At 36.1% G+C, this 19,043-nt stretch overlaps 1 protein-coding gene and 1 pseudogene across 1 annotated transcript in view; one reads left to right on the top strand and one right to left on the bottom strand.

Moving 5' to 3' along the window:
- Window positions 1-19,043, bottom strand: part of LRRIQ3 (leucine rich repeats and IQ motif containing 3) — a 193,771-nt gene that overhangs the window by 62,350 nt on the left and 112,378 nt on the right. The window lies entirely within an intron of this gene.
- On the top strand, window positions 8,245-9,138 carry LOC120855403 (annotated as a pseudogene).

Below are 19,043 nucleotides of genomic sequence, written 5' to 3'. Positions count from 1 at the left end.
GGAAGAGTCAGAACACATATGATAGCTATTGATTAAGTTAGTCATTTTTATGGGCATGGTTTGTGATGTCCCAAAGCAATTATAATAGCAACATCAAATATACTTACAGATCACCATAACAAATTTAATACTTACAAAGTTTGAAATACTGCAAGAATTACCAAAATGTGAAACATACACAAAGAGAGCAAATGTGGTTAGAAAAACAGTGCTTAGGAGACTTGCTTGATGCAGTTTTGCCATAAATCTTCAGTTGGTAAAAATGCATATTCACAAAACAGAAAAAAAAAAAACTGAGGTATGCTTGTATAGAAAGAAAATAATCTTAAACATAGACTTAAAAATTTAGTCAACTTATTGTTCAAATATGAGGTAAAAAATTAGTGTCTAGGATAAAAGGTGAAAGGTTTTCTACTATAGCCTCATGTAATAAATACTTTTGAAGAAAAGTGAGGTGCAGCAAGTTAAGAAATAAATCAAAGAGATGCTACAAAAGATATGGAAAGTAAGGTCAACAAATAATGAGATTTGTAGTTTCTTAAAAAAAGATTTTAAAATTAAAATCAAACAAAAATGATACAACTAAAACCTAGGCAATATTAGGACTGGATCCTGGACAAATCAAAAACATTACACAACTGGTAAAACATGAATATGGTTCACAGATAAATTAATAGGATTGTATGAAAGTCACTCAGTCCTGCAAGACTCTTTGCAACACTATGGACGGTAATCCTCCAGGTTCCTCTGTCCATGGAATACTCCAGGCAAGAATACTGGAATGGGTTACCATTTCCTTCTCCAGGGGATCTTCCTGACTGGAAGGATTGAACCTGGGTTTCTCACACTGCAGGCAGATTTTTTACCATCTGAACCACCAGTATGGCATGAATGTTAATTAAATTCCTGTTTTGATAACTGTGCGATGATTATATAAGATGATAACATCTGGGGAAGAGGTGAAGGGCATTTAGGAATAATTTGTAATATATGTGTCTTTTCTGTAATTTGAAATTATTTCAAAATAATAAGTCAAAGAAATGGAAAAATATAGATACTTGTTATGAAAAAACAAGAAAGTAAACAAGATTAGAACTGGAAAAAAGTAGAAGCTAGAAATAGGCCCAGTTATCTCAATAAATATAGTAAAAATAAATGGACTACAGAACTGGACCAGCAATTTCCTATTTTCATTATATATATATATATATATATATATATATAAATTCAAAATGAAAGGATGAAAATATGGAAAATTTAAACTAAAATATAGAGCATATATACTAACATCAGACAATAGAAAATATGAAGAAAAAAACATTATTAGGAACAGAGAAGGTAAATATATAATAATAAAAGGTTCAACTTACCAAAAGTATGTATCAATTATAATCAGGTAGGTACTTAATAAAATAACCTCAAAATGAGGAAAACAAAATTTGACAGAATTAAGGAGAAGCAAACAAATTCACAATTATAGTGGAAGATTTCAATATATCTCTTTTAATTCTTGGTTAAGTAGACAAAAGAAAAATCAGCAGGCAGAAGTAATTGGATAATAAAAATAGAATATTTGAATAACTATGCAAAGTTTGATCCAATGGACTTAAGAATTTGTCATAACTACTTTTTTTTTTTTTTACAAAAACCAAAGAGTAGGTATAAGCTGGGATTGAAAAAGTTTCTTCTTATGAAAATCATGAAAGTTAAAAGATGGCGCTTCCTGTGGGATTGCAAAAGCACTGCTCTCACTCAGTACTCCCAGAATTGCTCATCTTTCATTTTAGAGGAAATGAATTAACTAGTGCAGAAAGGTTTGCATCATAAACACAATGGTATTACCTGATATTAACTAAATAGTAGAAAGAGACTGTCAAACTTCCTAATCTTTCAAACTAAGGTTTATTGAACTCACACTTGAATATGGTCAGAGAAAGAAATTATACCAATCATTCTGAAAGGAAATTTTTATACTGAAGAAAGGAGAAACACTGCTCAGTAGAAAAGTATTTCTCATCCTATATCACTTTGACTATATATTTGAATATATTATTGTATAGATTTGGCAGAATGGTTTAAGATAATCCTAAATATAAAAATGCAATTGGAAAGCAACAGAAAATATAACTTAGTTAAAAAAAATAAAAGTGATCTTTAATACTGAATTGATAAAATCTTATGCAAAAAAATAATACTAAACTGTTGAAGTAACATCAGTATAGTTTCTAGCTGCTTAAAATTGACGAATTTGTTAAAGCAAGTATAAGGTAATTGTCTTTGATTTAAATTTAAAAATATAGGGAGAAATGTTATTTTTTACTCTAATTCCGATGTTTTTAGATAAGTATAATGATTTTAGATAAGTAAGATACTCTTTAACTCTCATGGCTTTTTTTAAACATCAGGAATATTAGAATAAATAGAAAATAATTAATAGAATTTTATATAAAATGGGTGGTCCCACAATATTTGGAATGACAGAGGGAGTGACAGATTTTATTAGGCTTCATGGATTCAGATAGCTTAATCTAATACAACCATATTCTGATGCATATGATTTTAATTATTTCATAGTGATACATTTATGGTCCTCAGGAGGCATCATGATTGAATCAGGAAACAGCCTGGGAATAGCAAAGCTCTGGCACTTATGGATTATATGACCTTGAGTAAACTATCTTAGTTCTTTAAACTCACTTTCCTCATCTATAAAAGGGAAACAATAAATTAAATTAAATGTTACAATGTGACATTATCTGGGATGGTTAACACATTTTAATCTTCATGATCCGCTGATGATGGCTACAAAAAGTATTCACTTTAGAGGGAAGTCAATCAGAATTCAGCATAATTTATAACTGACATTTTCCAAGGGTTAAAACTCCCTTGTCTCTAACAGAATGTATGTTCCAAAACTTCATATTCCCTCCTTTTCACATTCTTATCTTACCTTCTTTTCACATATCTAATATAAATTGTGAATACTAGTCAGCTCAATTTTAAATATCAATATTGATTTCAGATTAAAAAGAATAAGTTAAATTGTTTCAACATATTAATTTTTTGCTTCCTCCCTGCAACTGAGTACCATAATAAAAAATGGAAAAAACATGTAAAGACAATGAGAAAGAAAGAAAGAAAATAGCAGTGACGTATAAAAAAAAAAAAAAAAACTGGAAGCAGGAAAGCAGATGAATAAGAGGTAATGGACAACAAATATTATAAAGTTTAAATTTACTTCAAGGAAACAAGAAGAAAGCTGATTCACAATACAGAACACTAAAAAGGCAGAGAATTGGAAACATGACTTAAATAATTGTTTTAAAGGCATAATTATGTCAACAGAACTTTTGGCAACCATATGTAACCAAGTGACTCTTCCATCCCTTTGTAGGAGATGGGAGATTAAAGATTCACTTTGCAGAAAAGTTAAACTAGAGAGATTCTATATCCAGGGACATAAGTACAGCTAAGGATTCCGGGGTACCTCACTGAAAAATTGGGAAATGAAGGTCCTCATACCAAGTTTTACAGAGAACTCAGTGCTCTATGGTGACCTAAATGGGAAGGAAATCCAAAAAAGAGGGGCTATATTTCTAAGTATGGCTGATTTACTATGCTGTACAGCAGAAATTGACACAGGAGTGTAAGGCAACTATACTCCAATAAAAAACATCAAATCTATGTGATATTAGTATTCTAAGATAAGGAGAATGAATTGCATCTATTAACTCAATTGCATCTATTAACTAGGAACTGTTGTGTATTTTAGTGAGCATTTTAGAATTTTGATTACATAATTTTAAAAAGAATTAGAAGGAAAAACTCAGTAAATATTCCATACAAGAGGGAAAATTAAGAAAGGAGGAAATAGGTTATAAAAAGTAGGAAAGTAAGAGGATCAGTCCAAGAGGTCTGTCTGAATAATAGGGATTCTAGAAAGAGAAAATGAAATAGATATAATGGATGAAATAAATACAAGAATAATGGGTCAGAAAGATGGTAGACTAGGAATCTAAGAGAGTACCACCCATATCCTCAATTTTTCACAGGAAAATCAAATAACTACAGAATGGCTAAAACAGCTTTATACAAGCTCTGGATATGATCGATGATTTACAGCAACTAAGTAAGCATTCAATTCAGAAAAAGCCACTTTCAAAAGAGTCAGATATTTCAAGGGATCATTTAGATGTAGAAACATATGGCAGAAAATATATTTTATTAGAATGATAATACTTATTAATATTTAATGAAAATATTTATTAATAAATTGACAGAAAAGTAATAATTTCATAATATCTTTATTTGTAGCTCCCTATTCAGTCTAATCTCATGACACAGCCTTGTCTAATTCAATGAAACCAAGCCATGCCGTGGGGGGCTACTCAAGATGGGCGGGTCATGGTAGAGAATCTGACAGAATGTGGTCCACTGGAGAAGGGAATGGCAAACCACTTCAGTATTCTTGCCTTTAAAACCCCATGAACAGTATGAAAAGGCAAAATGATAGGATACTGAAACAGGAACTCGCCAGGTCAGTAGGTGCCCAATATGCTACTGGAGATCAGTGGAGAAATAACTCCAGAAAGAATGAAGGGATGGAGCCAAAGCAAAAACAATACCCAGTTGTTTGTGACTGGTGATAGAAGCAAGATCCAAGGCTGTAAAGAGCACTATCGCATAGGAACCTGGAATGTTAGGTCCATGAAACAAGGCAAATTGGAGGCAGTCAAACAGGAGATGGCAAGAGCGAACGTCAGCGAACTAAAATGGACTGGAATGGGTGAATTTAACTCAGATGACCATTATATCTACTACTGCGGGCAGGAATCCCTTAGAAGAAATGGGGTAGCCATCATGGTCAACAAAAGTCTTTAATGCAGTACTTGGATGCAGTCTCAAAAATGACAGAATGATCTTTGTTCATTTCCAAGGCAAATCATTCAATATCACAGTAATCCAAGTCTATCCCCAACCAGTAACACTGAAGAAGCTGAAGTTGAACAGTTCTATGAAGACCTACAAGACCTTTCAGAACTAACACCCAAAAAAGATGTCCTTTTCATTATAGAGGACTGGAATGCAAAAGTAGGAAGTCAAGAAACACCTGGAGTAACAGGCAAATTTGGCCTTGGAATGCGGAATGAAGCAGGGCAAAGACTAATAGAGTTTTGCCAAGAAAATGCACTGGTCATAGCAACCACCCTCTTCCAACAACACAAGAGAAGACTCTACACATGGACATCACCAGATGGTCAACACTGAAATCAGATTGATTATATTCTTTGCAGCCAAAGATGGAGAAGCTCTATACAGTCAGCAAAAACAAGACCAGGAGCTGACTATGGCTCAGATCATGAACTCCTTATTACCAAATTCAGACGTAAATTGAAGAAAGTAGGGAAAACCACTAGACCATTCAGGTATGACCTAAATCAAATCCCTTATGATTATACAGTGGAAGTGAGAAATAGACTTAAGGGACTAGATCTGATAGATAGAGTGCCTGATGAACTATCGACTGAGGTTCGTAACATTGTACAGGAGACAGGTATCAAGACCATCCCCATGGAAAAGAAATGCAAAAAACCAAAATGGCTGTCTGAGGAAGCCTTACAAATAGCTGTGAAAAGAAGAGAAGTGAAAAGCAAAGGAGAAAAGGAAAAATATAAGCATCTGAATGCAGAGTCCCAAAGAATAGCAAGGGGAGATAAGAAAGCCTTCCTCAGTGATCAATGCAAAGAAATAGAGGAAAACAACAGATTGGGAAAGACTAGAGATCTCTTCAAGAAAATTAGAGATACCAAGGGAACATTTCATGCAGATAGGCTTGATAAAGGACAGAAATGGTATGGACCTAACAGAAGCAGAAGACATTAAGAAAAGGTGGCAAGAATACACAGAGGAACTGTACAAAAAAGATCTTCATGACCTGGATAATCATGATGGTGTGCTCTCAGCTAGAGCCAGACATCCTGGAATGTGAAGTCAAGTGGGCCTTAGAAAGCATCAGTATGAACAAAGCTAGTGGAGGTGATAGCATTTCAGTTGAGCTATTTCAAATCCTGAAGGATGATGCTGTGAAAGGGCTGCACTCAATATGCCTGCAAATTTGGAAAACTCACAGTGGCCACAGGACTGGTAAAGGTCAATTTTCATTTCAATCCCAAAGAAAGGCAATGCCAAAGAATGCTCAAACTACCGCATAATTGCACTCATCTCATACGCTAGTAAAGTAATGCTTAAAATTTTCCAAACCAAGCTTCAGCAGTTCGTGAACCGTGAACTTCCTGATGTTCAAGCTGGTTTTAGAAAAGGCAGAAGAACCAGAGATCAAATTGCCAACTTCTGCTGGATCATGGAAAAAGCAAGAGAGTTCCAGAAAAACATCTATTTCTGCTTTATTGACTATGCCAAAGCCTTTGACTGTGTGGACCACAATAAACTGTGGAAAATTCTGAAAGAGATGGGAATACCACACTACTTGACCTGCCTCTTAAAAAAACCTATATGCAGGTCAGGAATCAACAGTTAGAGCTGGACATGGAACAACAGACTGGTTCCAAATAGGAAAAGGAGTACGTCAAGGCTATATACTGTCACCCTGCTTATTTAACTTCTATGCAGAGTACATCATGAGAAACGCTGGACTGGAAGAAGCACAAGCTGGAATCAAGATTGCTGGGAGAAATATCAATAACCTCTGATATGCAGATGACACCACCCTTATGGCAGAAAGTTGAAGAGGAACTAAAAAGCCTCTTGATGAAAGTGAAAGAAGAGAGTGAAAAAATTGCTTAAAGCTCAACATTCAAAAAACTAAGATTATAGCATCTGGTCCCATCACTTCATGGCAAATAGATGGGGAAACAGTGGAAACTGTGTCTGAGTTTATCTTTTTGGGCTCCAAAATCCCTGCAGATGGTGATTACAGCCATGAAATTAAAAGATGCTTACTCCTTGGAAGGAAAGTTATGAGCAACCTAGATAGCACATTGAAAAGCAGAGACATTACTTTGCCAACAAAGGTCTGTCTAGTCAAGGCTATAGTTTTTCCAGTAGTCATGTATGGATGTGAGTGTTGGAATGTGAAGAAACCTGAGCACTGAAGAACTGATGCTTTTGAACCGTGGTGTTGGAGAAGACTCTTGAGAGTCCCTTGGACTGCAAAGAGATCCAACCAGTCCATTCTAAAGGAGATCAGTCCTGGGTGTTCTTTGGAAGGAATGATACTACAGCTGAAACTCCAGTATTTTGGCCACCTCATGTGAAGAGTTGACTCATTGGAAAAGCCTCTGATGCTGGGAGGGATTGGGGGCAGGAGGAGAAAGGGATGACCGAGGATGAGATGGCTGGATGGCATCACCAACTCGATGGACATGAGTTTGAGTGAACTCCGGGAGTTGTTGATGGACAGGGAGGCCTGGCATGCTGCAGTTCTTGGCGTAGCAGAGTCGGACATGACTGAGTAACTGAACTGACCTGAACTGAACTGATTCCTTTCCCAGTGTGGTGAAGCAGAGTCAGGAGAAATCAACCCATTGCCAGTTCTTACTTACGATGGAAAGAACAGAGTAGAATTTTTTTGGAATGTTCTAGCTTGTTTTGGGGTGCCTGATTGACTAGTTTGTCTCTCACCTGACCCAAAGATCAGAAGAGAAATGGAAATAAAGATTCCAGGCTAGAAACCAAAGAAACAGTGGTGAACACTGTAAAAACTGCAGGGAACTGCTGATCCACAGACCCCAGGGGAAAGCAGTGTGGACTGAGAAATACAAATTGAAAATCTGAGATCCCAAAATAAAGCTAGGTAGAAACTCTTTGGGAAATCAGGACATTTCACCTGGGGACATAAAAGAAAAATAAACAAATGGGACCTAATTAAACTTAAAAGCTTTTGCATAGCAAAGGAAACCATAAAACAAAAAGACCTATAGGGTCAGAGAAAATATTAGCAAATGATGTAACTGACAAGAGATTAATCTCAAATTAAAATATACAAGCAGCTCATACAACTCAATAAACAAACAAGTAAAACAATCCAATCAATAAATGGGCAGAACAGAGAAATGGCTGGCTTCAGCGGCTGAGTACAGCTGGAGGAGGTTATGGAGATGGGAAGATTCTGCATTTTGGTGTAAATTTCACTTGATCAGGGATCATTTCTCAGACTCAAGTTAGAAGTGAGAGTTCAGATAAGTGAGGTCCCCATTGCTGCTTTGAACACGTCAGAAGGGGAGAATGGATTTATTAGAGGTGAAAGAGAAGTTTGCTACGAGTCAAAGAAACAATAAAAGGTCCAGCACTAGGGTTCCTGCTCCTTCCCCTGCCAAATGCAAAGATCACGCTGATAAAACTCCAAGGATCACTCTAGAGATGAAGTGACCACCAAGGAGAGAAGGATCATGACTGGTATGAAACTCAAAAGTGGTGCAGTGCTTCCAGCGGTAGCAGCAGCACCAGGTCTCAAGTTGGCTCCATCTCCAGTTTGGGCCCCAGCACGGGCTCCAGCAGCAGCTCCCACTCATCCTCAGCATCCAGCCTCTCAGAAGTTCCATCATATCCTGCATCTCCAGCTCCAGCAGCACCTCTGGCTCTCAGAGTCCTTCTCAGGGCAAATATGACAACAGGTGGGACTCCCCCTCCAAATTCAAACCTCCCAAAAGAAAAGAAAACAAAAAGAAAAGGCAGAAACCTTCCCCCAAACCCACCAAAGTGCACATCAGGAGGCTCACCATGAATGTGACCAAGGATCACATCATGCAGATACACTCCAACTCTGGGAAAATTGATGACTGACATGTCTGTGGAAAGGATGCACCCCCTCCTGTCTAAAGACAACATATAAATGGCGTCTGAGAATCCAGATGAGGTGGAAAAGGCACTGAAGCACATGGATGGAGGACAAATCGATGGTCAGGAGAGCACTGCCACTGCTGTGCTGGTCCCCTGGCCTCGGCCAGCTCCACTGGCAATTACAGTCTGTCCTCTCAGGAGAATGCTACTACCACCTCCCACATGGCACAGGATGAGAAGGTCGCTTTCCCCTTGGCAGAGGGCCTCTTTGCAAAGGCTCCTTCTGCTCCTCCTGCGGCACGCCAAAGGAGCCAATCCAGCTCTGACTCTTCCCTATAAGCAGGGTCACTGAAGTCCTGCCCCTGTGACTTGTATCCCATCCAACACACTCTCGTCACTTTTCTAGCCAAAGGAGTATTGCCAGGAAAGAAATCCCTCACTTGGGGGCAGGCTTCGAAAGTGAAGCAACCAACTGAGATATTTCCTGTCAGCATGATTTGGGTTGCAGGCATGATGCTGGATTGGGGTTGTGCTTGTAAGGATGACCTCTAGTTTTCTGGCTAGAAAGATTCCACACTTCCAGTTCCTGAGAGTCAGTTTAGCAGTAGAGTCAGCAGGGATGAACAGAGGGCTTCAAGTGGTGTTACAGCTCCAGGTGGGAGCTTGTTTTGCCATTCCACAGATGATCTGGGGCCCCTCTGGTGGTCTGATCAGGCTCTAACCTGCTGGCCTGCAGAGTCCTATGGGAAAGGGAATGCTTTTACACAACTGCCTTTCCTGTTAGCCTGGTCCTGTTTCCCTGCTTGAGTCCTCTGATCTCTAGGGTCAAACACTGCCTGTTATCTGCCCAAAATGATTCTTTTCACATGTACTCATGTGTATACACATGTGTGCACACAAACACACCCACATCTCCCTTTCTTTCCGAAATGGTGAGTAAGTTGAAAGCCAGCTCGATACATCATCACAAAACCCCCTGTGGTTTTGGTATTCATGGAGGTTGTGCAAGTTACCTTGGCAACATGTACATTCTTTTCTGGCTTTTCTTGTACAGTCAGTATTATTAATTTTCTGTTTTTAGTTTTTTAACTTTGCAGCACTTTAGATAATGCTGTGTTTCCATTTTGTTGTATAGAATAAAATAATTGTGTTGAATAAACCTAGGATTAGAGTGCAAAAAAAATGGGTAGAAAATCTAAATAGACATTTCTCCAAAGAATACATACAGATGGCCATATGGTACCTAAAAAGATAGTCAACATTGCCAATTATTAGAGAAGTTCAAATCAAAACTACAGTTAGGTATCATCTCACACCAGTCAGAATAGCCAACATAAAAAAAGTCTATAAATAATAAATGCTGAAGATGGTGTGCAGAAAAAACAAACCACTACATTGTTTATGGGAATGTAAACTGGTAAAACCATGATGAATAATATGGAAGATCCTTAATAAACTAAAAATAGAGCTACTATATGATCCCTCAATCCCATTCCTAGGCATATATCTGGAGAAAGACATAATCTAAAAAGATACATCCAACCCAATGTTCATCGAAGTACTATTTAAAATTGTCATGACATGGAAGCAACTTAAGTGTTCATCAACAGAGGAATTGAAAAGTAGATGTGGCATGTATATTATATATATATGTACATATATATAGAATATTATATATAATGTAATATTGCTGCCACTGCTGCTGCTAAGTCACTTCAGTCATGTCCAACTCTGTGCGATCCCATAGACCGCAGCCCACTTGGTTACTCCGTCCCTGGGATTCTCCAGGTAGGAACACTGGAGTGGGTTGCCATTTCCTTCTCCAATGCATGAAAGTGAAAAGTGAAAGTCAAGTGGCTCAGTCGTATCCAACTCTTAGCGACCCCATGGACTGCAGCCTACCAGGCTCCTCCACCCATGGGATTTTCCAGGCAAGAGTACTGGAGTGGGGTGCCATTGTAAAAAAGAATAGAATAATGTGATTTGTAGCAAAATGGATGGACCTAGAGATTATCATAAATGAAGCAAGCCAGACAAAGAAAAGCAAACAGCAAATGATATCACTTATATGTGGAATCTAAAAAAATGACACAAATGAACTTATTTAGGAAACGGAAATAGATTCACAGACATAGAAAACAAACTTAAGGTTACCAAAGGGAAAAGGGTGGGAGAGCTGGGATTCACTGACCCAGACAGAATGCAGAAAAGACCCAAGAAAGCCTTAAGGATATTCACCTTGGGTTAAACTCAAGTTTAACGGGTTCACTAACTAGTAAGAGGGAGAAGGAAATGGCAGCCCACTCCAGTACTCTTGCCTGGAAAATCCCATGAACGGAGGAGCCTGGTAGGCTGCAGTCCATGGGGTCATGGAGAGTTGGACATGACTGACTTCACTTTCACTTTTCACTTTCATGCATTGGAGAAGGAAATGGTAACCCACTCCAGTGTTCTTGCCTGGAGAATCCCAGGAATGGGCAGGCCTGGTGGGCTGCCGTCTATGGGGTCGCACAGAGTTGGACACGACTGAAGCAACTTAGCAGCAGCAGTAGCAACTAGTAAGAGATTTCCATGCAAGTCTGCAAAGACTGGAACATATGACTATTTTACAAATGTCACATTTTCAACAAGGCATACAAAGGAAATGGGGAAACAAGGCCCATTCAAAGGACAAAAAAATAAATACCCAGAAACTTTCCCCAAAGAAACATTCATATCAGCTTTATTGGACAAAAGTTTTAAAACAACACTTTTAAAATTTGCTCAAAGATATGAAGGAAGATATAGACAAAGAAGTAAAGGAAATAAGGAAAACAATCCATGAATAAAATATCAATGAAGGCATAGAAATAATCAAAGAAACAGAATTGGTGGGGGGCAGACAAATAAAACAACCAAACTGAAAAGTTTACTGTGCAGTGCTTAGTCATTCAGTCATGTCTGACTCTTTGTAAGCCTATGGACTATAGCCTGCCCAGCTCCTCTGTGCATGGGGAATCCCCAGGCAAGAATACTGGAATGCATTGCCAGTCCCTTCTCCAGGAAATCTTCCCACCCCAGGGTCTGACCTCAGGTCTCCTGCATTGCAGATGGATTCTTTACCATCTGAAGCCAGCAGGAAAGCCCAAAAAGTTCATGAGAAGGGTTCAAAAATAGACCTTTAAAAAAGAAAGCAGAATCAGCAAAATTTAAAGATGTCATTTGAAATAATTGGGCCTGAGGAACAAAATGAAAAGAGAATGAAGATAAGTGAACAGAGACTAAAAAACTTATAAAATCCCATAAAATGTTCTAATATATTCATTACGGAATTCCCAGAAAAAGAAGAGAGAAAGGAGCAGAAAGGTTACTTGAAGAAAAACTGGCTGAACTCTCAAATGTGAGGAAATACATGAATTTGCAAATCAAAGAAGCTCTATGAATCCCAAGGAAGATAAACAAAATGAGACTCATATTGAAAGACAGAAAAAAAAAACTGTCAAAAGTCCCAAATGAGGTGAGAAATTTGAAAGCCAAAAGAGAGAGTCATCACATACTAAGGATTTTCAATAAGACAACCAGCAAATGCATCAGCAGAAACTTTACAGTCGAGAAGGCAGTGGGATGATATATTTAAAATGCTGAAATTAAAAAAAAAAAAAGGTGTCCATTGAGAATTTTATATTTAGTAAAACTACCTTTGATAGTCAATTTTATATGACAATTTAGGCCATGGTACTCAGATGTTTGGTCACACATTATTCCAGATGTTTCTGTGAAGGTAAATTTTGGACAATATTAACACTTAACCAGTAGACCTTGAGTAAGGATATTCTATAATAAAATAAAGACATGAAAGACATTATATAATAAAATAAAGATGTTGTATAACAAAATAAAGACATTACATAAAAGGGTGAGTTAACCAACAAAACATAATAATTATGAACACACATGTGTCAGACTTCAGATGCACAAAATATATGATGCAAACATTTACAGAATTGAAAGCAGACATAAACATCTCTGCAATAAATGGTAGGAGACTTCAGTGCCTCACTTTCAATACAGGATAGAACAACAGAGAGATCAAAAAGTAAACAGAAGATTCAAACAAAACTATAGATCAATTGGACCTAACAGACATATGCAAAACACTCGGTCAACCACAGCAGAATATACATTTTTCTGAAGTGTATATGGGACATAATCCAGGATACCCAATATGTAAGGCTATAAGACAAGTCTTAAAAAATGTTAAAATACTGAAATCATACCAAATATATTTTGAAATCATAAGGGAATGAAAAAATCAACAGCATAAGGAAAAATGGAAAATTCATAAATCTGTGAAAGTTAAATGGCATACTCTTAAAGAGCCAATAAGTCAGAGAAGAAATCACAATGGAAAGTATAAAATATCTTGAGGCAAATAAAAATGCATGCACAGTATACTGAAACTATGGGATGCAGCAAAATTAGTGCCAAGAAGCAAGAATAAAGTGTAAAGTGATCACATTACAGAAAGAGAAAGATTGGAAGTAAACAAACTATATAGCTTATAGAATTAGAAAAAGAAGAATGAACTAAACTCAAAGCTAGCAGAAAAAAAGGAAATAATAAATACTTGCATAGAAATAACAAAAGAGAATTATAAAAACAGGAAAAACACAGAAAACAGGATTTGCTTCTTCAAAAAAGCAAGCAAAGTTGGCAAAACTTTATCTAGAAAGACTAAGAGAAAAACATAGATAAGGATCAAATAGCTAAAATCAGAAATCAAAGGGGACTAATCAATATTACAAAAATAAAAAAATATTATGAGTACTATAAACAGTTATATTCAAATAAATTGGAAAACTTAGAAGAAATGGTCAAATTCCTAGAAATATGCAACTACAAACAATGAATCATGAAGAAACAGAAATTCTAAATGGATTTATAATTCACAAGAAGATTGAATAATAATCAAAGACATCCCAACATTTTCCCAAAGAACGCTGAAGACCAGATGGCTCCCTTAGTGAAGAAGAATGAACAGCAATACTTCTCAAATTCTTCCAAAAAATTGAAGAGGAAGGATTATATCCTAACTCCTATGAGGTTACATTAGCTTGATACCAAAGCCAGACAAAGAAACTATAAATAATGAAAATGAATATAATTTATGAATATTGACATAAAAATCCTCAACAAAATAAAATTAAACAGCATATTTAAAATATTACACACTGAGACCAAGTGGGAATTATTCTTGAAATCCAAAAAATGGTACAATATATGAAAATCAATGTAATATACATTAACAGAATGAATTAAAAAAAACACATTATCTCAATCAATGCATGATAAAAAATGCCAAAATTCAATGAATTTTGATGATAAAAAATACCCAACAAACAGGGAACAGAAGGAAACTACCTTGCTTGCTAAGTGGCTCAGTGATAAAGAATCTGTCTGTCAATGCAGGAGACACACAAGAGTTGGGTTCTACTCCTGGGTTGGGAATATCCCCTGGAGGAGGAAACCCACTCCAGTGTTCTTGCCTGAAAAATCCCACAGACAGAGAAGCCTGGTGGGCTACAGTCCATGGGGTCACAAAGTGGCAGACATCACTGAGAACACATGCATGCACACATCTCAACATAAGTTAGTATAGGAAAATACCATTACTTTGCTGACAAAGGTCTGACTAGTCAAAGCTATGGGTTTTTCCAGTAGTCATGTATGGATGTGAGAATTGGACTATAAAGAAAGCTGAGTGTCAAAGAATTGATGCTTTTGAACTGTGGTGTTGGAGAAGACTCTTGCGAGTCCCTTGGACTGCAAGATCAAACCAATCAATCCTAAAGGAAATCAGTCCTGAATATTCATCAGAAGGACTGATGCTGAAGCTGAAGCTGATGTGAAGAACTAACTCATTGGAAAAGACCCTCATGCTGGGAAAGACTGAAGGCAGGAGGAGAAGGGGACGGCAGAGGATGAGATGGTTGGATGACATCACTGACTCGATGGACATGAGTTTGAGCAAGCTCTGGGAGTTGGTGATGGACAGGGAAGCCCGGTGTGCTGCCATCCATGGGGTCACAAAGAGCTGGACCTAACTGAGTGACTGAACTGAACTGAGGGTAACAACAAGGTCTTCCCTGTTGGCTCAGTGGTAAAGAATCCACCTGTCAATGCAGGAGACGCAGGTTTAATCCCTGGTTTGGGAAGGTCAGCTGGAGAAGGAAATAGCCATCCACTCCAGTATTCTTGCCTGAAAAATCTCATGGACAGTGGAGCCTGGCGGGCTACAGTCCATGGGGTCACAGTCAGACATGACTGAGCATGCATGTATGCACAAACCTCAACATAATTTACATCATATGGGAAGATATAAGGGCTTCCCTGGCGGCTCAGTGGTAAAGACTCCACCTGCCAATGCAAGAGAAGCGATTTGACTCCTGGGTTGGAAGATTCCCTGGAGAAGGAAAAATCCACCCACCCTAGTATTCTTGCCTGGGAAATCCTATGGACAAATGATCCTGATGTGCTACAGTCCACGGAGTCACAAAAGAGTCAGACAAAACTTAGCAAATGAAAATAACAAGAAAATAACACACAACATCACAGTCAATGTAAAATACTGAAAAAATTTTCCTCTAAGATCATGAATAAGACAAGGATACCTACTTTTGTCTCTTGTATTTAATATAGTACTGGAAGTCCTAGCCAGATGATTTAGGCAAAGAAATGAATTAAAAGACATGCAAATTAGGTAGAAATAAAATTATCTCTCTTCATAGAGGACATGATCTGATATTTAGAAAAATCTTGAAGATTTTAAACACACATACACACTCTGACATGCCCCCAATCCTGTCAGAATAGACAAATTCAGCAAAATTACAGAATACAAGCCAATACACAAGTATCTTTTGTTTTTCTACACATTCTCAAAGAATCCAAAAAGGAAATTAAGAAAATTCCATTTATAATAGAATCAAGAAGACTACCATACATAGAATAAACTTAACCAAAGAGGTGAGGAAATTGTACATTGAAACCTTAAGGCATTGCTGAAAGAAATGAAAGATAACACAAGTGGAAAGACATCCTGTGTTTCTGAACTCGAAGACTTAATATTGTTAGGCTACTATTCAAAGTAATCTACAAATGCAATGCAATCCATATTAAAATCCACTTTTTCTCACACATAAGCCCCCATTTTAAAACTTACTGCAAAGCTTTGGTAATCAAAACAGCATGAGAGCCCAGATGTAAACTCCTGCAGGTATGGTCAAATGACTTTCAACATGGGTATCAAAACAATTCAATAGGGAAAGGACAACCTTTCAACAAAATGTTGGAAAAACTGCATTCCGTATGCAAAAAAGTGAAACTGGACCCTTACTTTGCATCGTATGCAAAAGTAACCCCAAATGGATCAACAGTCTAAATATAAGGACTAAAACTATAAAATTCTTAGAGGAAGACACAGGGCAAAAAACTTCATGACAGGATTTTGAATGATTTCTTTGTTATAACACCAAAAGCACATACAACACACACAAAAACAAATAGCCCAGGGAGAGGATATATGCATATGTACAGCTAATTCACACTGTTGTACAGCAGAAACTAACATACCATTGCAAAATAATTATATTCCAAAACAACTGAAATACCTCAACTTCATTAAAATTTTGTGCATCAAAAGTAGGCAATCCACAGAATGGAGGAAAATATTTGCACATTACATATCCAAAAAGGGATTGATATTGAGAATATATATATATATATATATATATATATATATATAAAAATCATACAACTCAACAACAAATATCAAACAAACTAACAAGGAAATGGGCAAATGATGTGAATAGATATTTTTCCAAAGATGATACACAAATAATAAATAAACACAATAAAAATGCTCAACATCACTAATGATTATGGAAAAGCAAATCAAAACCACAATGAGATATGACCTCACAACCACTAGGATGGCAGTAACAACAACAGCAACAGAAAATAACATCTGTTGGTCAGTATGTGGAAAAATTGGAATTCTTGTGCACTAATATTGAGAATGTAGAGTGGTATAATCATTGTGGAAAAAAGTATGGTAGTTCCTCAAAAAAATAAAAATAAAATTATGTCATCCAGAAATTTCACTTCTGGTTATACACACAAAACAACTGAAAATAGGGTCTCAAAGAGATATTTGTACGTCCACGTTCATAGCAGCATTATTCACAACAGCTTAAAGGTGAAAGCAACCCAAGTGCCAATTGACAAATGAATGGATAAAAACATGGTACCTAGTTATAATGGAACATTATTCAACCTTAAAAGGAAAACAATTTTGTTACAACATGAGTGAACTTTAAAAATATTATGCTAATTAAAATAAGCCAGTAAATAAAGGGCAAACTTTGTATAATTATAATTCCACTCATATAAAAATACCTGTAGTAATCACACTCATAGTAATTTTAGAGACAGAAAGTAGAATGGTGATTTCCAGAAAAGGGGAGGATGGGAGGAATGGAAGTTAATGTTCAATGGGTATAACATTCCACTTGAGTTTATAAAAAGCTCCTGCAGATGGATGGTCATGATGGTTGTACAACAATATAAATATGCTTAATGTACAGTTAAGATGGTTACAATGGTATGTTCTATGTTATATTTAATATATGTATTATCTTAAATAAGACAAGAAAAATACTGACAAATGAAGGATATAAATTTTCAGATTGAAAAGTCACAATAAATTGAATCAAAAGAAAATCTTCACCAGCAAACAAATATCTGAGCCAAATCACTGCGAAATTGCAGAATACTTGGTACAGAGATAAACTGCTAAATGTTTCTAGTCAGAAGACAAAAACAACATACAGAACTTCACACACATCAGAATGAGAATAACATGGCAACGGACTTCTCAAAGGTAATACTGGAAGCTAGAAGACAATGAAGCAATTGTGAGAAAACTGTGAAGACTCTGCACAGTTAAATCATCAATTAAATATATATGTAGCATAAAAATATTAGGCTTTTAAGCTTTTTTAAATTACTTCTAATGTATAATTTCTCTGTAAACTAGTAAGAAAGTATTGCATTAATATAAGAAAATAAACCAAGAAAAAAAGATACAGAACCCTGTAAACAGGTCATAACACAGTATACGAGACAAATGAATTCTCAGGATTACAATACTTAATGAATGCACCAAGATGAAGTGATGTACCAAGATGAAAGCTGTTAAAAACAAGTTCAGAAAGCAAGTAGTCCTGATTAAATTAGCAAATTAAGGTCTCAAGCAGAAGTATATTAAAAAAATATATATGCATGGATATGCTTGGTGAGAGTTGACTCTTACGAGGTTTCCAAACAAGTTTTTAAATAATACTATAAGAAGGCAAACATAGCCTACTATATTGTGTGACTCAGCTGTAAGTAGTTATTTATATAGCAATAATAATTAAAATGTTAATTATTAATTAATCCCCAAATAGTGATAATATAATTCTATTAGGAGAAAAGAGGAGGAGATATGTTAAGAATGTGTATTAGGGAGGATTTATAAATAATAAATTATAAATTATTATAAATAAATCTCCATCTATCACAGTAGAAATTGCATACAAATTCTAAAATTAAAAAAGAAATTTTAATGGAATAAATATATAACTTGGAAATATGAAAGTGAGTAACAGAAGAATCATGAAAAATTATTAAAGATTATTGCTCTGGGGAAGCAACAAAAGTAAGTATGAGGGTATGGAGCATGGGACTACTATATGTCCTTCATTTCATTTTGGCTTGTAAACCTAGGATTTAAATAATTGGATTAAAATAACATTACTTTTAAATAAAAGATGCAGAGCTTTAGGAAATAGATAAACTACATGAACTTAATAGAGAAGTGATGAAATAACAAACAAAGCCATTGACAAATAAGAATATGGTAGAGTTTGATGAGTTCACGTACACCGAAGACAAAAAAACAGGAAGGATAAAGACATCACCATGAATTTTTGAAAAGAAAAATAATCAAATATTTAAGAATTAAAAGGATGGAGGGAGGGAAAAATGGGGAACTAGGTTTAGATATTATACATATCCAGTTATACAAGATGAAAAAGTCGGAAGGATCTGCTGTGCCTATAGCTAAATGTACTGTACATTTAAAAAATCTGTTAAGAGGGTAAGCCTAATGCTAAGTGGTCTTATCATAATACTTTTTAAATGGTTTAAGAGAAAATTGGAAA

Source organism: Oryx dammah, unplaced genomic scaffold, assembly GCF_014754425.2.
Source record: "Oryx dammah isolate SB20612 unplaced genomic scaffold, SCBI_Odam_1.1 HiC_scaffold_28, whole genome shotgun sequence".
In the NCBI taxonomy this organism is placed as follows: domain Eukaryota; kingdom Metazoa; phylum Chordata; class Mammalia; order Artiodactyla; family Bovidae; genus Oryx; species Oryx dammah.
The sequence above is the reverse complement of the archived record's forward strand: the minus strand, read 5'-3'. Positions and strand labels throughout refer to the sequence as shown.